Raw genomic sequence first — 23555 nt, 5'->3', positions numbered from 1 at the left:
ATGAGCCAACACCGCCTGTGGGTTTAAGCAGTCATCTCCGTAAGCATGATGAGGAAATGCGGCACCTGAACACTCAGCCGTATGAAGCCAAAAAATACAAGCAGGTCCTCACCCGGTGCATCCAGTACTCAAAGAACAGTACCCAAAACTTGCGGAAGAGGAACGCACACTCTCCAGGGAAACACGAGACACTCTAGCTCAACTTCGATCTGGATACTGTAACAGGTTAAACTCTTACCTATCCAGAATCAACCCCGACATACAAAATGTATGCCCCGTTTGCAATGTGTCCCCACATGACACCAACCATCTCTTTAATTGTAATGTGGAACGAACGCCTTTAACACCACTCTCATTATGGTCCACCCCTGTTGAAACAGCTAGTTTCCTTGGACTCCCGTTAGAGGATATTTATGACAATTTGTGATCGGTCGCACCTATTGGATGGGGCGAAGCACTGCTACAACAACAACAACAACAACAAAGATAAAGAAGAACTTGAGAGAAGAGAAAAGAGAGAAGGAGACTGAGAAAGAGATAGAATGAGACTGATGAAGCGAAAAAGACGGAGAAAGGAGTGAATAAAAGGATTTGGAAAAAGTGAAGACGAGCAGAGGGCAGATTAGGACGGAAAAAGCTTATTAAATGTATGCGGATAGACCAAATTTAGGGCAGAACAACGTCTGGCGGTTCTGCTAGTTATATATATTATTTATCATTAATATTGCGCAATATAAAGCTTCTATATTTATTCTACTCTCCAAAAATTCAGCACGGCGAAGTAAATATAATTTATGCAAAAGCGAACTAAAAGACATCAAAGGCATGTAAAAAATCAAAAACTAATTTTAACGTTAGTTGTTGTTGCTGTTGTCGTAGCATGTTAAGGTTAGTCCTATCTTGTGTGCACGCATATAAAATATGACTAGACATTCTTTAGCTTTAAAACTTAATTTTCTGTGAGCGCAATATATTGCTACAAAGTATAGACTGGTCATCGGTATCCTTTTGATTCTATTGATTGGCTCTTAGTCGGGCAAAAAGATATCCCAAAATAATATAATATTCAGTAAACTGCTTCGAAAGACATAATTTCAAAAGCTTTTCCTAACACTCTAAAAATGTCTTTGAGTCTCGCAAACTACAATTTTGTCTGTCGATCAAATTATACTGCCATACAACATGATTAGGTGACCACACACGTGCGTACACACATACATATTTTTGTATGTAGTTGAGTGCATAAAAGCTCAATTGTCCTACTTTGATCAGTAAATTGCATTTTCATGTTCATCACATATTTATTTATGTATGCAAAGATTATAATGTGGCCGAGTTTTATACAAGTACTAGATAGTCATACATACATATATGTTCATACATACATACTAACATTATATGCAAAAGGGTTTACGATGTATGCATAAAGTTTACTCTTAGCCGCTTGAGCATTACTCATACGTCCTTTGCACATTGAATTGTGGCCAATGTACTTTGCCATGACACTAAAAAGCAGCAAATGAATGCAACAACATCTCTGTTAAAGTGTGTTTTTGTATATATGCAGATATTTTTGAGTGTACTTGTGTATATATTTAAGTATGTGCGTATGGCTGGTCGACAATTTCAAACGCATACACATATTCGTGCCGCTCTTTGTATGCATACAAACTTAAGTGGACTAAAGCGAATTGAAGCTCCAAGAAGTATTGGTAAATGCATAAGCAACGTCATAAATATACTTTTTGTTACCTTTACAATCAAGCATGTACCTGAATGTCCTTCCATTATAATCTATAAACTAACCCGATACGTCAATGCTTTGAATGCGTGGGCAATTTATGAATGACAATATGAAACCACCTTCAAATGGTAGGCAGTTGCTAAGGCATAAAAATGGTGTTTTAGAAAAAGACATACGTACACTCATTACGGTAAGTAAAAAAAATCAACGCAATCTTATGCGTGACGAGTAGATTGCACATATGTTTATGGAGAATGGCAGATCGAGCGACACTAGCGCCATCTGACATACAAAAGTTGGCATCTTCAACCTTTGCTAGATGTAAAGCATGTTGAAATTTGGTAGGAACGTTACTCCTATTTCTATATGTGTGCTAAATAACAATTTGCAAAATCGGATGACGAAAACGCCCACTTAAAAAAAAAAATTTAAAAGTCAAATTTTAACAAAAAGTTGAATATCTTTGGTATTTGGTAAAGGCATAGCCCCTAAGACAATAACTGTAAACTTTTTTTAAATATATATAATAATACCGTAAAAAAGCAAGAAAAATTAAAAATGAGTAAAAATCCGTTTTGTGATAAGAAACTACTATGTAGATTTGTATTATATACTTCAATACAGTCAATACAAATATATCGAAAATTTCGAAAAACCGAAAAAGTGCGATAATTCATTACCAAAGACGGATAAAACGATGAAACTTGGTAGGTGCGTTGACTTTTTGACGCGAAATAGAAAATTAGTAAAATTTTGGACATTGGGCGTAGCATCGCCCACTTTTAAAAGAAGGTACTTTAAAAGTTTTGCAAGCTGTAATTTGGCATTTGTTGAAGATATCATGATGAAATTTGGTAGGAACATTACTCCTATTTCTATATGTGCGCTAAATAAAAATTTGCGAAATCGGATGACGAACACGCCCACTTTTAAAAAAAAAATTTTTAAGTCAAATTTTAGCAAAAAATTTAATATCTTTACAATATAAAAGTAAATTATGTCAACATTCGACTCCAGTAATGATATGGTGCAACAAAATACAATGATAAAAGAAAATTTCAAAATGGGCGTAACTCCGCCCTTTTTCATTTAATTCATCTAGAATACTTTTAATGCCATAAGTCGAAAATTTACCAATCCTTGTATGACGATAACTGTTTTCTGTGAAAATGGGCGAAATCGGTTGAAGCCACGCCCAGTTTTTTTACACAGTCGACCATCTGTCCTTCCGCTCGGCCGTTAACACGATAACTTGCGCAAAAATCGATATATCTTAACTAAACTTAGTCCACGTACTTATCTGAAGTCCCTTTATCTTGGTATAAAATATGGCCGAAATCCGACTATGACCACGCCCACTTTTCCGATATCGAAAATTACGAAAAATGAAAAAAATGCCATAATTCTGTACCAAATACGAAAAAAGAGATGAAACATTTTAATTGGATTAGTTTTTTGGCGCAAAATATAACTTTAGAAAAAAACTTTGTAAAATGGGTGTGACACCTACCATATTAAGTAGAAGAAAATAAAAAAGTTCTGCAGAAAAAGTTCCCAGAAGATGTTCTGGGTCACCCTGGTCCACATTTTGGTCGATATCTCGAAAACGCCTTCACATATACAACTAAGGGATACTCTCTTTTAAAACCCTCATTTATACTTTTAATTTGATACCCATATTGTACAAACAAATTCTAGGGTCACCCCTGGTCCACCTTTATGGCGATATCTCGAAACTGCGTCCACCTATGGAACTAAGGATAACTCCCTTTTAAAATACTCATTAACTCTTTTCATTTGATATATCGTACAAACAAATTCTAGATTCAACCCTGATCCACCTTTATGGCGACATCCCTAAATGGCGTCCACCTATAGTACTATGGCACACTCCCTCTTAAAATACTCTTTAATGCCTTTCATTTGATGCCCATGTCATACAAACACATTCCAGGGTTACCCTAGGTTCATTTTGCTAAATGGTGATTTTCCCTTATTTTGTCTCCAAAGCTCCCAGCTGAGTATGTAATGTTCGGTTACACCCGAACTTAACCTTCCTTACTTGTTTTATTTTATATTTATCTTAAAAGACGCTTAGGTATGTACATCTGTTCACTATATATTTCTTATTTTATACAGCGATTATTTGGATATTACGAATGAAATAAGATTATTATTCAGCCCCATTCATGAAAGCCGAAGTCAGTTCCGTCCTTACTTGTTTTTAACTCAAACTAGTTGTTGCTTGGTCTGCAACTAGTTGGTTTTACGGCAGGGGCATGGGAAACATAAAGCTATGACAGCGTTACTAAATTCTATGAGTAAGCAAAGAAGAGAAAACTGTGTTTGTTACTAAAATTCTGTACAATAAAGGCGGATTTGTCAATTCCAATTTTCTAAAAGCCAGATTTACCGTCAAAGCAACCAGGCACGAAAGTTTTTATGCCTAACTTAGCATGCATGTGAAAAGGCACACAGAACATAAACGCAAGTAAAGTGCTCATACCTACTTTAGTTCTTTGCACACAACCATGTGCTGTGTAAATGCCTTGAAAGAAGAAGAGTTTAATTTACATTCTGTTTGAAGTTGAAAAGGGTTTGTCGTTAAAGATAATATTTAGTGAGCCGATTATTTCTAAGTTTTTGAAAAGGTAAACAAAACCATTTATAGCCCGATGTGATGAAAACCAGCTCAAGGAAAGGGAAGGAAAGGCAAGGAAAGGAATGAAAGGAAAAGAAAAGAAAAGAAAAGAAAAGAAAAGAAAAGAAAAGAAAAGAAAAGAAAAGAAGAGAAAAGAAAGGAAAAGAAAAGAAAAGGAAATTATATGATAGCACAGGGAAGGAAAGGAAAGGAAAAGAAAGAAAAAAGAGGGTAGAGGGGAGATAAGCTATCGCTTTGTTGTTGACCGGTTAAAGCCATGTTATCCATATTTTATGGACAAGTGATCGGTTTGTTGTCGGTGAGTTATCGGCGAGCTAAAGACATGTTATCGATTTTTTATAATAGTGTTATAAACTTGTAACAAAAGCTTTCGATGAGATATCGACTTGTTTTACGACAAGTTACTGGTTTGTTATGGAAATGTTATCATTAATTTCCCAACCTTTTTCGATTATTTGTCGAAAAGTGATGGGTATGTTATCAAAAAGTTGTCGATTTGTTATAGAAAATTTACCAACTCATTTTAGAAGAGTTATCGACTAGATATCAAAAAATGCTCGGCAGTTTATTAAGAAGTTTTCAATTTGGTATCGAAAAGTTTTCGGTTTGTTTTCGTAGTTTTATCAATTGGAAATCGACGTGTTATCGATTTGTTACCGAAGAGATATCGATTTGCTATGGAAAGTTTTCGATTTACTGTTAGAGTTGTCGCGATAAAGAATCTCCCCGAAGGTTTTGGGGATTGTTAGAGATGTTGATGATCCTATGCTGGATATAGATCCCGTACTATCCGTTAACAAGCACCATTAAGCTACAAGCCCGACCATCTCGGGAACGATTTAATGTGACCACGTTGAACTTTTTAGGCAATCCCGCCCGCGCCCCCTCATTCCATGGACTTGGGGTCGCCAGAGCCTCGACTGCTAAACAAACAGAATTCGCCGCGGGTAGGTGAGATTGACAATTGGATTGGAGAAGCTATAAATTGCACTGACAACCCCTTTAAAGGGTTGCGCTACACAACCCCCTGAATCGTTGGGTGTTTTAGTCGCTTCTTACGACAGGCATACATGCCGCGGGTATATTTTAAGCTCCTTAACTTGCTGAGGGCATATCGGTTTGCTACCAAAAAGGTGTCAATTTGCTTTTGAGGAGTGATCGATTTGTTACCGGAGTCTTACCAAACTGTTATCGGCGTGTTATCGGTTTGTTATGAAAAAGATACCGATACAATTTTAATATAAATTAAGTGGAACATCTGTAACCCATCGATAAGAAACCGATAACTCGACGACAATAAGCCGATAATGAAATAATTTGTATCTAATATAACCTAGCTCTATTTTAGTTCAACTCTAACGCCTGGGCGAGCTTAAGTTAAATTGAAAATATTATTTTGATAGAGGAGCAGCTGTGCATTTACACATCAAATTTGACGAGTACTTGTTTTAAATCACTGATATTTCTGAAAGTAAAGTACAAGGTAGCCCAGGGCTTTATTAAGTAAGGCCGTAATCAAAACAGCTAAAAGAAAAATAAAAAAACATACCCTGGGGATATCCATGCACGCATACGTAGATGCGTGAGCACTTCTAAATATACATAATAGCAACTACTTATATATATACTCCTAGCTACCTGCTCCTATATCTACTTACTTTTTATAGTCAGTTGAGCAGAGCTCACAAAGTATATTAAGTTTGATTGCATAACGGTTGTTTGTACAGGTATAAAGGAATCGAGATAGATATAGACTTCCATATATCAAAATCATCAGTATCGAAAAAAATTCGATTGAGCCATGTCCGTCCGTCCGTCCGTCCGTCTGTCCGTTAACACGATAACTTGAGTAAATTTTGAGATATTTTAATGAAATTTGGTGTGTAGGTTCCTGAGCACTCATCTCAGATCGCTATATCGTTCATTGATATCGGACTATAACCACGCCCACTTTTTGGATATCGAAAATTTCGAAAAACGGAAAAAGTGCAATAATTCATTACCAGAGACAGATAAAGTGATGAAATTTGGTAGGTGAGTTGAACTTATGACGCAGAATTGAAAATTAGTCAAATTTTGGACAATGGGCGTGGCACCGGCCTCTTTTAAAAGAAGGTAATTTAAAACTTTTGCAAGCTGTAATTTGGCAGTCATTGAAGAAATCACGATGAAATTTGGCAGGAACGTTACTCCTATTACTATATGTACGCTTAATAAAAATTAGCAAAATCGGAGAAGGACCACGCCCACTTTAAAAAAAAAAAATTTTTTAAGTAAAATTTTAACAAAAAATTTAATATCTTTACAGTATGTAAGTAAATTATGTCAACATTCAACTCCAGTAATGATATGGTTCAACAAAATACAAAAATAAAATAAAATTTTAAAATGGGCGTGGCTCCGCCCTTTTTCATTTAATTTGTCTAGGATACTTTTAATGCCATAAGTCGAACAAAAATTTACCAATCCTTTTGTAATATGGTAGGGGCTAAAATCTATGCCCCGTTATGACGTTAACTGTTTCCTATGAAAACGGGCGAAATCGGTTGAAGACACGCCCAGTTTTTATACACGGTCGTCGGGCTGTCCTTCCGCATGGCCGTTAACACGATAACTACAGCAAAAATCGACATATCTTTACTGAACTTAGTTTACATACTTATCTGAACTCACTTTGTCTTGGTATAAAAAATGGCCGAAATCCGACTACAAACACGCCCACTCTTTCGATATCGAAAATTACGAAAAATGAAAAATGTGCCATAATTCTATACCAAATACGAAAAAAGGGATTAAACATGGTAATTGGATTGGTTTATTGACGCAAAATATAACCTTGGAATAAACTTTGTAAAATGGGTGTGACACCTACCATATTAAGTAGAAGAAAATGAAAAAGTTCTACAAGGCGAAATCAACAGTTTTTGGAATCTTGGCAGGAATACTGTTCGTGGTATTATATACATAAATAAATTAGCGGTATCCAACAGATGATGTTCTGGGTCACCATGGTCCACATTTTGGTAGATATCTGGAAAACGCCTTCATATATATAACTACCACCACTCCCTTTTAAAACTCTCACTAATACCTTTAATTTGATACCAATATCATACAAACACATTCTAGAGTCACCACTGGTCCACATTTATGGCGATATCTGGAAAAGGGGACCACCCATAGAACGAAGGCCCACTACCTTTTAAAAATACTCATTAATACCTTTAATTTGATACCCATATCGTATAAACAAAGTCTAGAGTCACCCCTGGCCCACCTTTATTGCGATACCTCGAAAATGTGTCCACCTATAGAACTAAGGCCCACTCCCTTTTAAAATACTCATTAATACCTTTAATTTGATACCCATATCGTACAAACAAATTCTAGGGTCACTCCTGGTCCACCTTTATGGAGATATCTCGAAACGGCGTCCACCTATGGAACTAAGGATTACTCCCTTTTAAAAATACTCATTAACACCTTTAGTTTGATACCCATATTGTACAAACGTATTCTAGAGTCACCCCTGGTCCACCTTTATGGCGATATCTCGAAAAGGCGACCACCTATGGAACTAAGGATTACTCCCTTTTAAAATACTCATTAACACCTTTCATTTGATACCCATATCGTACAAACAAAGTCTAGAGTCACCCCTGGTCCACCTTTATTGCGATACCTCGAAAAGGCGTCCACCTATAGAACTAAGGCCCACTCCCTTTTAAAATACTCACTAACACCTTTCGTTTGATACCCATATCGTACAAACAAATTCTAGGGTCACTCCTGGTCCACCTTTATGGAGATATCTCGAAACCGCGTCCACCTATGGAACTAAGGATTACTCCCTTTTAAAATACTCATTAACACCTTTCATTTGATGCCCATGTCATACAAACACATTCCAGGGTTACCCTAGGTTCATTTTGCTAAATGGTGATTTTCCCTTATTTTGTCTCCAAAGCTCTCAGCTGAGTATGCAATGTTCGGTTACGCCCGAACTTAGCCTTCCTTACTTCTTTTGTAGTATATTACTTACATAGCTTTGAAAATAAATATACCTTCCCCTTGGCGTAGACATGTATTAAGAAGCTACATACATACTTATGTACTCATATGCACGCATTGCCAAAGTGTAAGCCACTGAAGTTTGTAGATGGCTTCTTTTGCGTCTGCCATTTACCGTTGCTTTTCTGTACAACATGTTTTCTGCCAAAGCAACACTTCCGTAGCATTGTATGGCGGGAGTAAACTAACAAAAAGCGAAACGCAAGGAAAAATCAAAAAAAATTAGAGCAACTATGCTCCGCCCATACATACATACATATTTAGAGTGCATTGTTAACTGAGCGTGCATATGGCAATGAGGCAACAACAAAACATTTAGTAACTACAATCTACTTGCACATAAATGTGAATTGCTCCAGATAAGAAAGCTAAAGCAAGAAGTAGATATACATACGTTTAAACGACCTGTAGAATGCAAACAAATGCACTTTTTTTGTGCCATTTAAAAAGCTGCTGCTACACAGCATTTGAGTATAACAATACATCATGCACGTGTGTGTGCTTAATATGTTGTAAATGTTTTTAAGTATATTGAAATTAAAGAGGTACATATATGTTTGTACACATTTGTAGACTTATTTAGAGCAGTACTTGTGCTTTTATGTTTTCTTTTTCCTGCGTTTCTTTTGTCCTTTCACGACCAATTTCATCTCAATACATTGCAAAGTAAGATATTCACGAAACCAAATTGCCGGGTTTTCTCTTTGAACAGCAAATACAAAAAAGCTACTCGTACATACGTATGTACATATTACACTATATATATATATATTTCGGATATGAATCAACAGGTCGTATGAGTAACATCGTGCAAAAGAAAATGTCGCTATAAAATTTGCATATACAATACAAGGAGGAAGCATTGAAAGCCTCAAAGTCAGTAACGAAATTTAAATGCACTGAACCTTCTACCGTCTGAGTGCCATTTATCCCCCGGGACTACTGCCAAATTATCCTGCGGGAGGTAGGTTCAGCACTAAGCTGTACATCTGTCAGGGTCACACTCGCACAGCATATTTTCAGCTAGGACTGGTACCTCGTGTATATGCACTTCAATCCCACCCTGCTTAGTACCTCAATGTAGACGTAGTCATCTACGAATATTTGCATACATACCTTCAGCAATGTACATACGGTGTTTGTTGCATGTTTGTTACAGGGGTTGTACTTACGGCTTTTTGCATTGTAGGATTTGTTTCTAAATATGTATAAATATTTTTTTCTTTTTTTTTTGGTTCTGTTGCTTTTAGAATTATATATTTTTAATTTTTTGGATATTATATACATATGGATCAATATACTAGCAGACCCGGCAGTCGTTGTGCCGCCCTCACTTTGGTTTATATAAATAAGTTTTAAGAAGTTTTTACCTCTTTCTTCGAATGGCTTGGGAGTGAGAATTAAAATGAAAAGGGAGTGGTTATAAAGGCAATAAGGTAAAGACAGGAATAAGAAGGAGAAATTTAAGAAAAGGTAGTAAAATTGTAGTCTATTAATAAAAACAAGTAAGGCTAAGTTCGGGTGTAACCGAACATTATGTACTCAGCTGAGAGCTTATCTGCGTTGGTTTCGTAGGGTTTCGTAGATGGTTTATAATATCACATACGTTTGGGAAATATCAACCAAATTGTAGACCAAGGGTGACGTTTTTGGAAGGATTTTCCTTCATACTTTGCCAAATAAGGAAAAATCACCATGTAGGAAAATGAACGTAGGGTAACCCTGGAATGTGTTTGTATGACATGAGTATCAAATGATAGGTATTAAAGAGTATTAAAGGGAATGGGCCTTGGGTCTATAGGTGGACGCTTTTTCGAAATATCAGAATAAAGGTGAACCAGGCGTGACTCAAGAATGTGTTTGTACGATATGGGTATCAAATTAAAGGTATTAATGAGGGTTTTAAAATGGAGTGGCCCTTAGTTGTATATGGGAAGGCGTTTTCGAGATATCGAGCAAAATGTGGATAAGGGTTACCCAGAACATCATCATTCGGGTACCGCTAATTTATTTATATATGTCATACTACGTTCAGTATTCCTTCCAAGATTCCAAGGGCTTTTGATTTCGCCCTGCAAAACTTTTTCATTTTCTTCTACTTAATATGGTAGGTGTCACACCCATTTTACCAAGTTTTTTTCTAAAGTTATATTTTGCGTCAATAGACCAATACAATTACCATGTTTCATTCCTTTTTTCGTATTTGGTATATAGTTATGGCATTTTTTTTCATTTTTTGTAATTTTCGATATCGAAAAAGTGGGCGCGGTGATAGTCGGATTTCAGCCATTTTTAATACCAAGATAAAGTGAGTTCAGATTAGTACGTCACTAAGTTTATTTCATATTTTTCATATTTTTTCATATTTCATATCTTTATTAAGTCAAATGGTAACAACCTTACTGACTAGATTACAGGTTAACTTAGTACTATTTTAACAATTTTAAAGTAAGATTTACTGAGATAAGTAATAGGACTCAATGCGTGCCTTAAACAGAGACCTTGGCATGGCAAAGTCCAGGACAAGGCTTCTGGATATGCGATTAAATTCTACAAGACCTCTTATAAGAGGTGCGAAACTGAAGTAATTCGAACGCAGCACTTCAACGCGGAATGTACTGTGAAAGTGGAGAGCTCTGTTAGGGACATTGAAATTCAACTGCCCAAGTAGTTCTGAGCAGTCAATGGCACCGGATATTATGTCAAAAATAAACATTACGTTTTGAACAAGACGTCTAACTTCAAGTGGCAAGACATTGATAAGCATGCATCTTGCATTGTAGGGTGGCAGGGGATTAACAAAGTGCAGAGGTTGAAGAGCAAATCGTATGAACTTGCGCTTAATTCTTTCAATTCTTAATGAGTGTGAGGAGTATATGGGATTCCAGATGACTGATGCATACTCTAACTTGGAACGCACTAAGGCATTGTATAAGATTTTCCTGGTATATGGGTCCTTGAAATCCTTGGCTTATCGTCGCAAGAAAGCTAAGTTGGTATAAGCCTTTGGTATGAGAAAGTTTACATGATTACAAAAAGTAAAAGATGAGTCAAAAATTACGCCAAGATCGCGAAACTCATTAATTGACGCAAGAGTTACATTTGAAATCGAGTACGCGAATGAAACCACATTCGTAGACTTAGTATACGTCATGTGGCAGCATTTACTAATATTGAGTCGCAGATTATTTTGACAGGCCCAATTATTTATAGCATTCAGATCTTCTTGCAGACGCAATGCATCAGAAGTACAGGAGATTCTCCTAAAGAGTTTTAAGTCGTCAGCATAAAGCAAATAATTCGAATTGTTTATGCATGAGCCAACATCATTAATAAACATTAAGAACAAAATAGGACCAAGGATGCTACCTTGTGGTACACCCGAAGTTGCTGAGAATTCATAAGACTTAGTTCTCTCGATTTCAACAAAAGATATTCTATTTTCCAAATAGGACTTCACCCACGACAGAAAGCTTGAGTGAAAGCCCATGTTTTCAAGTTTCCACAGAAGTAATTTGTGCGAAACTGTGTCAAAAGCCTTGGAAAAATCCGTATATATGGTGTCAACTTGACATCCATCCTTAAACGCAGAGACACAAAACTGAGAGAAAACAGCCAGATTTGTAGTACTCGAACGTCCCGCAATGAAACCATGCTGACATGGATCGACTATTTTATTTATAGCGAATGATACTTTGTTTTTAACTACCTTTTCAAAAAGTTTTGAACATGTTGACAGTTTGGATATTGGCCTATAATTCTTTACTTCATTTTTATTGCCTGACTTGAAGATAGGAGTGATAGACACCAGCTTCCAGCGATCAACAAAAACTCCAGACGATAGCGAAATATTGAAAATGTGGCACAGTGGCACACAAAGAGAAATACTACACTTCTTAAAAAAAAAAGAGGACAATCCATCAATATCATTTTTGATTGAGGTCTGTAAGGAGGATACACCCAAGATAATATCGGTCTCAGACAAGGACAGAGACCCAAAGTCTAAAGGTTTGGGGCTATCAGTAAGATACCTGTTATCAAAGTTATCGGCCTCAACAACAAACGTAGATTTGAAAAAATCAGCAAAAAGATTTGCCGAATCGACCAAACTGTTGGAGCAAATGTCATTAAATTTGACACAGGTAGGTATATTAGAACAACCTTTCTTTGAACGAACATAGTTCCAAAAAGATTTAGGATTAACTTTCAACTCATCTTCAACTCTAGAAACGTATTTGTTGTACAAAAACTTATCAAGAACATTGAACTGCGTCATATAGGAAGTATACCGATCTTTAAAAACAGTATCGCTGGTATCCTTGTATAATTTAAAGTACTTATTTCTTTGATTTTTCAACTTTTTCAACCTAGTATTGTACCAGGGTAGTTTGTGAACTTTAACTGGTAGGAGAGAAAGATTCCTACTGAATATGTCAGCCATCTTTACCAGAAAAATGTCGAAACATTCAGTTGCATTTTTAGCAAAGAAAATAGATGTCCAGTCTATTTCAGATATGAGAGAGTTTAAGGATTCATAATTTGCATCCTTAAAGTTATAGGCGCGCTCATTATTATTTATATTGTTTTTCGGCACTAGGTCGAAGAATTGAATAGATAAATATAGGGCTACATGATGCATATCTGATTTATATATAGGAAACACACATTCAGTCAAGTGAGTTATGAGGTTCTCATCGACAAAAATTAGGTCCAAAATATTGTTTAACTGGTTCGCGAAACTGTTAATCTGAATTAAATTGGCACTAAAAAGGGTGTCTAAAAAATTAATCTCATGGGGATGATGAACATTAGTAGGTGTTAAGATATCATCTTCTAGTAATTTCGACCAAACAACCTTGCTGAGATTAAAATCTCCCAGGACGCAAAAATTACTATCAACATTATATTCATATAGGTCAAATATATTATTAACATGAGCAAAGTAGAGCAAATCTGTGCTGCAAGGCGGAATGTAAGAAACGCAGATAAATAAATTACCAGAAGGCCCAGTAATACAGACACAAAGCTGGTCCAAGAGAGAGTCATCGTTAGAAAGCGGCACAAAAGAAGAGAGAAGAGAACGCCTTACAGCAATTAACACCCTACCGCCTCTGAGACGCCCTGTTTTAATAGGGTCTCTATCCTTTCGATAAGTTTGAAACAGACTATGATCAAAAAATTCTGAGTCAGAGAAGTCATTATTAAGCCAAGTCTCAACAGATATATCGAATTTTGCTCAAGTTATAGTTTTAACGGCCGAGCGGAAGGACAGACGGTCGACTGTGTATAAAAACTGGGCGTGACTTTAACCTATTTTGCCCATTTTCACAGAAAACAATTAGCGTCATAGAATCTATGCCCTTACCAAATTTCACGAGGATTAGTAAAATTTTGTTCGACTTATGGCATTAAATGTATTCTATACAATTTAAATGAAAAAGGAAAGAGGCATGCCCATTTTGAAACTTTCCATAACTTTTGTATTTTGATGCATCGTATCATTGTTGAATGTTGACATAATTTACTTGTACACTGTAAAGATATTAAATTTTTTGTGAAAATTTGACTTTAAAAATTTTTTTTTTAAAGTGGGCATGCTCGTCATCCGATTTTGCTAATTTTTATTCAGGACATATATAGTAATAGGAGTAACGTTTCCGCCAAATTTCATCATGATATCTTCAACGACTGCTAAATTACAGCTTGCAAAACTTTTAAATTACCTTCTTTTAAAAGTGGGCGGTGCCGCGCCCATTGCCAAAAATTTTACTAATTTTCTATTCTGCGTCATAAGGTCAACCCACCTACCAAGTTTCATTTCGTTATCGTCTTTGAGAAAGAATTATCACGCTTTTTCGGTTTTTCGAAATTTTCGATATCGAAAAAGCGGGCGTGTTTATAGTCCGATTTCGTTCATTTTAAACAGTGAGATGAGCGCCTAAGAACTTACATACCAAATTTCATTAATATACCTCAAAATTTACCCAAGTTATCGTGTTTAAGGACAGAGGGACGGACGGATGGACGGCCAAGGCTAAATGAATTTCTTTTTCACCCAGATCATTTTGATATATGGAAGTCTATATCTATCTCGAATAGTTTATTGCGTTACGGGGTACCGTTATGCGAACAAAATTTATATACTCTTTGCGCTCTGCTCAACTGAGTATAATTAATAGAATATAGAGGGAATGGAAATCCACTTTTCAATATAGGGTAGGAGAACGTCTGCTAGTGAATGATAAAACTCTTATATTTTGCCCTGCTTCATAGATATTGTTCAAATAGTTCATATTTTGGTTACGTTGGTGTGGCTAACACGGAGATGTAGTCACATAAGGACAACGGCTAAAAGGTCAATTTACATTATGAACACTTCAGATGGCCATCAGATCAGTTGGCCTTATGACCACTTCAATTAGTCATAAGGTCAATTGGCATATAACCGTCTTAATTTGATCTTATGACGATTAAGGAAATTAGTCTTATGACCATATAAAGAAAAACAACAAAATTGCGTTTTTTCTAAGGCTTTAAGTGTTTTTCTAATATCGGCATCTCAAAATCAACAGAATTTCGTTACCCTCACTCCTTCATCTCCTTTAGTTTACCAGATATTGGCAAAAGAATTGAAAGTATTTGAAATAATTGATCAGGAATTGAAAAAATGTATACATTACCAAGTACCAGTTAAAAGTAATTGTACTTGATATTACCAAATATTTGTAATTAACCAATTACCATTACCAAGTATAAACGTTACTTGCACAGCTTTGCCCTTTATAATCGGTTTTCAACGTAAATTATTTTAATTTGCCCAATTACGTATTCAAACACGCGTTATTGTAACAAATTACGGGTTTAGTTCAACCAAAATTGTAAATTTAGATTTATGAAAAATAATCCAGCGAATTAGCAGATGTTACAATTCAATCCTCTTTGGCTCCACTCACCTCGCGTGCAAAAAGCATTTGTACGCGTATATCACCACAAATGGAAACTCTCACAAACTATTCGCTGTACAAAAGCAAACCGGCTATATGAAGAACTCACCCCATCTAACAATTAAACACTCATACACACACACATCCATGCATACATATGTATCTATGTGCGTACGTTTAAAAAACACCCAACGAAAATTACTGCAGTCAAAATTAACAATCGATAACCAACATCACTGGCCGAGAAAGTTAGCGCAGAGTTAACCACATTTAGTAGCAGACTATCGCAAAGTTTCTGCAATTGGCGCCCGTAAATTCGCGCTTCTCATGCCAGAAACCCTATGCAATTGTTTCAACTCCTCCCAATGCTGAGCAAATGTATGATGGTGTTGGCAGTACGAATGCCTCGCAATTTACAAAATGAGTTTTCATTAATTGTTAGGTTGAATGAGTATGTATGTGTATAAGGATTGAAGAGTGAATATAAGCATGTATAAAAGTGTGCGTATATGTGGAAAGAACTCGAGTTACTTTACCTCTGCTGACTTGCTCGTTGAGGATGTGGCGACTACAAAGTTTTCAGTTTTATTACCGACTTTTCGGAAAAACTCACGTCAGACATATGTACATATATGAGTCGTTTATTTTGAAAGTGGTTTAAGTCCATTTAAAAGCAAGTAAGGAAGGCTAAGTTCGGGTGTAACCGAACCTTACATACTCAGCTGAGAGCTTTGGAGACAAAATAAGGGAAAATCACCATTTAGCAAAATGAACCGAGGGTAACCCTGGAATGTGTTTGTATGACATGTGCATCAAATAAAAGGTGTTAATGATTATTTAAAACGTAGTGGGCCTTAGTTCTATGGTGGTCGCCTTTTCGAGATATCGCCATAAAGGTGGACCAGGGTTGACTCTAGAATATGTTTGTACGATATGGGTATCAAATTAAAGGTATTAATGAGGCTTTTAAAAGGGAGTGGTGGTAGTTGTATATGTGAAGGCGTTTTCCAGATATCGACCGAAATGTGGACCAGTGTGACCCAGAACATCATCTAATTTATTTATATATATAATACCACGAACAGTATTCCTGCCAAGATTCCAAAAACTGTTGATTTCGCCCTGCAGAACTTTTTCATTTCATTCTACTTAATATGGTAGGTGTCACACCCATTTTGCAAAGTTTTTTCTAAAGTTATATTTTGCGTCAATAAACCAATCTAATTACCATGTTTCATCTCTTACATTTGGTACAGAATTATGGCATTTTTTTATTTTTCGTAATTTTCGATATCGGAAAAGTGGGCGTGGTCATAGTCGGATTTCGGCCATATTTTATACCAAGATAAAGTGACTTCAGATAAGTACGTGAATTAAGTTTAGTTAAGATATATCGGGTTTTCTCAAGTTATCGTGTTAACGGCCGAGCGGAAGGACAGACGGCCGACTGTGTATAAAAACTGGGCGTGGCTTCAACCGAATTCGCCCTTATTCACAGAAATAAGTTATCGTCCTAAAATCTAAGCCCCTACCAAATTTCACAAAGATTGGTAAATTTTTGTTCGACTTATGGCATTAAAAGTATTCTAGACGAATTAAATGAAAAAGGGCGGAGTTACGCCCATTCTGGAATTTTCTTTTATCTTTGTATTTTGTTGCACCATATCACTACTGGAGTCCAATGTTGACATAATTTACTTTTATACTGTAAAATTTGACTAAAAAAAAAATTTTTTAAAGTGGGCGTGTTCGTCGTCCGATTTCGCTAATTTTTATTTAGCACACATATAGTAATAGGTGTAACAAGCGTACCAAATTTCATCATGATATCTTCAACGACTGCCAAATGACAGCTTGCAAAAATTTTAAATTACCTTCTTTTAAAAGTGGGCGGTGCCACGCCCTTTGTCCAAAATTTTTCTAATTTTCTATTTTACGTCATAAGTACAACGCACCTACCAAGTTTCATCGCTTTATTTGTCTTTGGTAATGAATTATCGCACATTTTCGGTTTTCGAAATTTTCGATATCCAAAAAGTGTGCCTGGTTGTAGTCAGATTTCGTTCATTTTACATAGCGATCTGAAGCGAGCGCCCAGGAACCTGCATACCAAATTTCATCAAGATACCTCAAAATTTACTCAAGTTATCGTGTTTACAGACGGATGAACGGACGGACATGGCTAAATGAATTTCTTTTTTCACCCAGAGCATTTTGATATATAAAAGTCTATATCTATCTCGATTAGTTTATGACGTTACGGATTACCGTTATGCGAACAAAGTTAAAAAGATGGAGTTAATGATAACAGTAATCACAATCTTATATAATCTTTTTGTTATAAACAACTAGAAGACCCGGCAGACGTTGTTCTGCCCTAAATTTGGCCTATCTGCATACATTTTAATAAGCTTTTTCTGTCTGACTCCGCCCCTGTTCACTTTTTCCTAATCCTTTTATTCACTCCTCCCTCCGTCTTTTTCGCTTCATCTATCTCCATCTTCATCACATTCTATCTCTTCCTCAATCTCCTTCTCTCTTTTCTCTTCTCTCACTTTCTTCTCATTCTTCTGCATCCCTTATTGCCTGTGCCAGAGGGTGGTATGTACATATTTTATTCCAGTTCCAGTCCCATTCCGAGTCTCAGTCCCAGTCCTAGTCCTTATCCCAGTCCCAGTCCGTCTCTGGATAATATATTACTCTGTACTAAAGCACTCATCAACAGCTTTCATTTGATATCCATATTGTATAAAAACTGTCTAGGCATTCAATGGCCCACGTTTTGGTCTATATCTCGAGACCCTAGTCACCCAGGGGTATGAAAATTAACCTCTACTAAAGAACTCATCAACAGCTTTCATTTGTTATCCATATTCTATAAACACATTCTAGGCGTACTCGGGTCAACATTTCGGCCTATATCTCGAGACCCTGTACGTCGATCGCAACCAAACCTATGTAGTAACCACCGCGTGAGGTTTACGCAACTTGTGTTCTCTTCAAACACCGGCGACCAACTAACACACATTTTAGCCTTTCTTTTTATATATATAGATTTTTATTTTTCACATTTCACTATAATATTAAAACGAAATGCAGATTTTCGTTGCTTTTGAAATTCGGCTTAAAAATTGCACATGGAACAACTAAAGACTCTCCTGAATTAAAAAAAATGTCATAGTACCTCTAAATCGCGGGCCCCTCAGAAACCCCGGGCACGGGGCTAATCCGCCCCCCCCCCCCCACCTTCTTGCTATAATTTTTTTTATTGATAAGCACGTTGTTTAATTAAACACCAACCAATTACACGGAAGTGTATCCGCACTAACTGAAAATGTGAGTGCCGGTGCGTATACGTAACATTTTATTATTACGTATAAACAAATAAAAAGATTTGCAATAAAATAATATTGCGACTATAAACTGGGATATAACCTATCCTATATTTAAAGTTAGATCGAACTACACACGGGGTGCAAAACAAATTCAAACTCGGTTCAGTAGTTTAAGAGTCCATCGGGAAGAAACATAGTGACACGTGATTTTTATATATTAAGATTTAAGTCTAGTATCACTAAAATCGATATGATTTTGGGGACATGAAAATTACTTAGCTAACAAAATCCAAAAAAAAATTATTTTGAAACTGGTTTAAGTCCACTGAAATAAAACTTATTATTTAATATTTATTTAAAATTTATTATTATTAATTATTATCTGGAAGAAGCAATTCATAAAAGATTAAAAAACTCTAGTGGCGAACCTGTAAATTGGCTAAAGATACGTTGGATGGATTTATAACAAATGCACCCTATAAAATGCTTTATAAATAATCTATGGAAGTGGATAAAGAGTTCAAAATGCTTGATTTATTACCTTGTCGTGGAAGACCAAGGAACTTCAATAAAATAAAATTAACACCATTATACAAAAATGTAAGTCCCATTTCAACTCCTAAGTATAAGGATCTGTTGGAGTTACTAAGGTATATACAACCTTGTCACCCTGAATATTTTAACAACCTTACACATAATCTAAATGAGGAGAAATAATATGGCAAAATCTTCAATATTATCCTTAATAAATAAATGAATGTAAATAAAATTGTTTATTAAATGAATTAATATTTATTATACTCAGCTGAGCAGAGCTCACAGAGTATATTAACTTTGTTCGCATAACGGTAATCCGTAACGGCATAAACTAATCGAGATAGATATAGACTTCTATATATCAAAATGATCTGGGCGAAAGAAGAAATTCATTTAGCCATGTCCGTCCGTCCGTCCGTCTGTAAACACGATAACTTGAGTAAATTTTGAGGTATCTTGATCAAATTTGGTATGTAGGTTCCTGGGTGCTCATTTCAGGTCGCTATTTAAAACGAACGAAATCCGACTGCAACCACGCCCACATTTTCGATATCGAAAATTTCGAAAAACTGAAAAAGTGCGATAATACATAACCAAAGACGGATAAAGCGATGAAACTTGGTAGGTGCGTTGACTTTTTGACGCAAAATAGAAAATTAGTAAATATTTCGACAATGGGCGTGGCACCGCCCACTTTTGCAAGCTGTAATTTGGCAGTCGTTCAAGATATGATAATGAAATTTGGCACGCACGTTACTCCTATTACTATATGTGTGCTAAATAAAAATTAACCAAATTGGATTACGAACACGCCCACTTTTAAAAAAAAATTTTTAAGTCTAATTTTAACAAAAAAGTTTAAATCTTTAGAGTATATAAGTAAATTATGCCAACATTCAACTCCAGTAATGATATGGTGCAACAAAATTCAAAAATAAAAGAAAATTTCAAAATGGGCGTGGCTCCGCCCTTTTTAATTTAATTGTTCTAGAATACTTTTGATGCCATAAGTCGAACAAAAATTTACCAATCCTTGTGAAATTTGGTAGGGGCATAGGTTCTCTGACGGTAACTGTTTTCTGTGAAAATGGGCGAAATCGGTTGAAGCTACGCCCAGTTTTTATACACAGTCGTCCGTCTGTCCTTCCGCTTGGCCGCTAACACGATAACTTGAGCAAAAATCGATATATCTTAACTAAACTTAGTTCACGTACTTATCTGAACTCACTTTATCTTGGTATAAAAAATGGCCGAAATCCGACTATGACCGCGCCCACTTTTTCGATATCGAAAATTACGAAAAATGAAAAAAATTCCATAATTCTATACCAAGAATGAAAAAAGGGTGAAACATGGTGATTGGATTGGTTTTTTGACGCAAAATATAACTTTAGAAAAAACTTTGTAAAATGGGTGTGATACCTACCATATTAAGTACAAGAAAATGAAAAAGTTCTGCCCTTGGTATCATGGCAGGAATACTGTTCGTGGTATTACATATATAAATAAATTAGCGGTACCCGACAGATGATGTTCTGGGTCACCCTGATCCACATTTTGCTCGATATCTCGAACACGCCTTCACAAATACCACTAAGGGCACTCGCTTTTAAAACCCACATTAATACCTTTAATTTGATACCCATATCGTGCAAACAAATTCTAGAATCACCCCTGGTCCACCTTTATGGCGATATACCTAAACGACGTCCATCCATAGAACTAAGGCCCACTCCATTTTAAAATACTCATTAACACCTTTCGTTTGATACCCATATCTTACAAACCCATTCCAAGGTTTCCCTAGGTTCTTTTTACAACATTGTGATTTTCCATTATTTTGTCTCCATAGGTCTCAGCTGAGTATGTAATGTTCGGTTACACCCGAACTTAGCCTTCCTTACCTGTTTTTAAAAACATTTTTTTAATTACATAAATAAAAATCTGTATCAAAGTTGAAAACGTCCCTATTTATTTTAAAGCTATTACATTCACCTACATCAGACATAAAATATTTACAATTTCCATTATTTAATTTCTTAAAAATAAGTGGAGCTATTCCTTTTTACAAACACAAAACCCATTTTATGAATTTTGAAAATGGTTTAAGTCCATTTTAGGTTCTGAAACACAACTTATTTTTCCAGTAATGTTTACAAAAGATATTACAGTTCTAACATGTTTAAGGTCACAACACCATACAAAAAAATTAATACTACTTAAACAATTTCTTGAAACAAATCAAGCACAAACCCTTAAATTTCTCGATATAAGGAAATAAACGACTCATACATATGTATATATGTAGTATGTATGTCGTTTCATCACATCACACATATGTATATTTATTTATTTATAGCTTACCTTAGGCCAAGAATAGTGCAGGAGTTAATATGGACTCAGAAGTATCGATTTGGCATTCGTTTAAAGTATTGCTATGCGCAGAGTATGCGTCCAAACATGACAAACCAATCAATTAGCACTGTCTTGTAAAATCAATCATACAAAACAAAAACAAGTAAGGAAGGCTAAGTTCGGGTGTAACCGAACATTGCATACTCAGCTGCCAAATTACAGTTTGCAAAACTTTAAATTACCTTCTACTAGTTTTCTATTCTGGGTCATAAAGTCAACCCATCTACCAAGTTTCATCGCTTTATCCGTCTTTCGTAATGAATTATCGGGTTTTCGAAATTTTCGATATCGAAAAAGTGGGCGTGGTTATGGTCCGATTGAGTACCCAGGAACTTACATACCAAATTTCATTAAGATACCTCAAAATTTACTCAAGTTATCGTGTTTACGGACGGACGGACAGACGGACATGGCTTAAAGAATTTCTTTTTTCGACCAGATTATTTTGATATATAGAAGTCTATATCTATCTCGATTAGTTTATGCCGTTACGGAGTACCGTTATGCGAACAAAATTAATATACTCTGTAAACTCTGCTCAGCTGAGTATAAAAAAAAAAACGTGTTTCTTTGTTGGGACAAAATTATAAATCTATTTCTGAAATACTAACCACTTACATTACTTGCGAGACAATTTCGCAAAAATTATTCAGTTTATTAACCGCATCTTGTCGGTTTGCTATCTATCTGAACCCGCCTATGGAAGCAGAAGTAGAGGGCGGCTCCCACTCCGTTGGAAGGACCAGGTGGAAAACGATTTAAACTCCCTTGTTGTGACCAATTTGCGCCGGTTGGCAGAGAGAAGGCGCGACTGGTTGGCCTTGTTGGACGGCCGTAACCGTTTAAACGGTTAAACGTCAATTAAGTAAGTAAGTATCGGTTTGCTATCGGCACGTTACCCGTTTCTTGTTGACGAGTTAATAGTTTGTAATCGTAGACAACTGTTATCGACGCGTTATAGGCTTGTAATCTGTTCGTTATCAACGAATTTTTGGCATGTTATCCGAGAGTTTAAGATTTGTTATCGATTTCTATTAAAAGTGTTATCGATTTTTTATAAGAAAATTGAAGATGAACCGATCACAAATCGATAATAAAAAGTAACACCCCGATAACGTATCTACAACTCATCGAGCAGGAATTGTTTGCCAGTCTTTATCCCAACGATAACAAAAGGATAAGAGACATTTCGGTCACGAAGCCATAACAAGCCGATAACACTTCGGTTGACCGCTATTTCGTCAAGTGCTACCCTAATTTGTTACGGAATCGTACGAAAGTCAATTCAAAAAGATTTTAAACTAATCCAAAAGCAGTACGAAATTATTCTGAAAAGTTACGCCACTGATCATTTAATGGTCCAGACAAAATTCTGAAATAATGCCAAAAATCTTGAAAATAGTCACGAAGTATTCACAAACTCGTTGTTATATAAAAAAATGTCTAGAAAATCAAGTACTTATAAAGAAGAAGAGAAGTTCCAGCAGGAAAACGTCTGCTTAACATGTATAATGACACAAATGCATGACTGACGATGCGTGGAGCGACCGACCTGTTTTGCGGTAAATAACGTAAGTTGGGAGCACCACAGGAGGTCTAGTCTTCTTCCGCCTGTCTCTTCTAACTGAATGCAGATCTCCTCATCCCTGTACTTCTAAAACAATTGCACGCTGCATTATCTTTATATCTCCGTAAACTTGAAGGCGGCATCAGGGACAGGACTGTACATCTTCAAGAGAACTTTTCCCCACAACACTCCAGACATATAAAAAATAAAAAAATAAAAATGTAAGGCGCGATAACCTCCGAAGAGATCTAAGGCCGAGCTTCTCTTCCAATTTGCATCG

This window comes from Eurosta solidaginis, chromosome 4, assembly GCF_040869045.1.
Source record: "Eurosta solidaginis isolate ZX-2024a chromosome 4, ASM4086904v1, whole genome shotgun sequence".
Classification (NCBI taxonomy): Eukaryota; Metazoa; Arthropoda; class Insecta; order Diptera; family Tephritidae; genus Eurosta; species Eurosta solidaginis.
The sequence above is the reverse complement of the archived record's forward strand: the minus strand, read 5'-3'. Positions refer to the sequence as shown.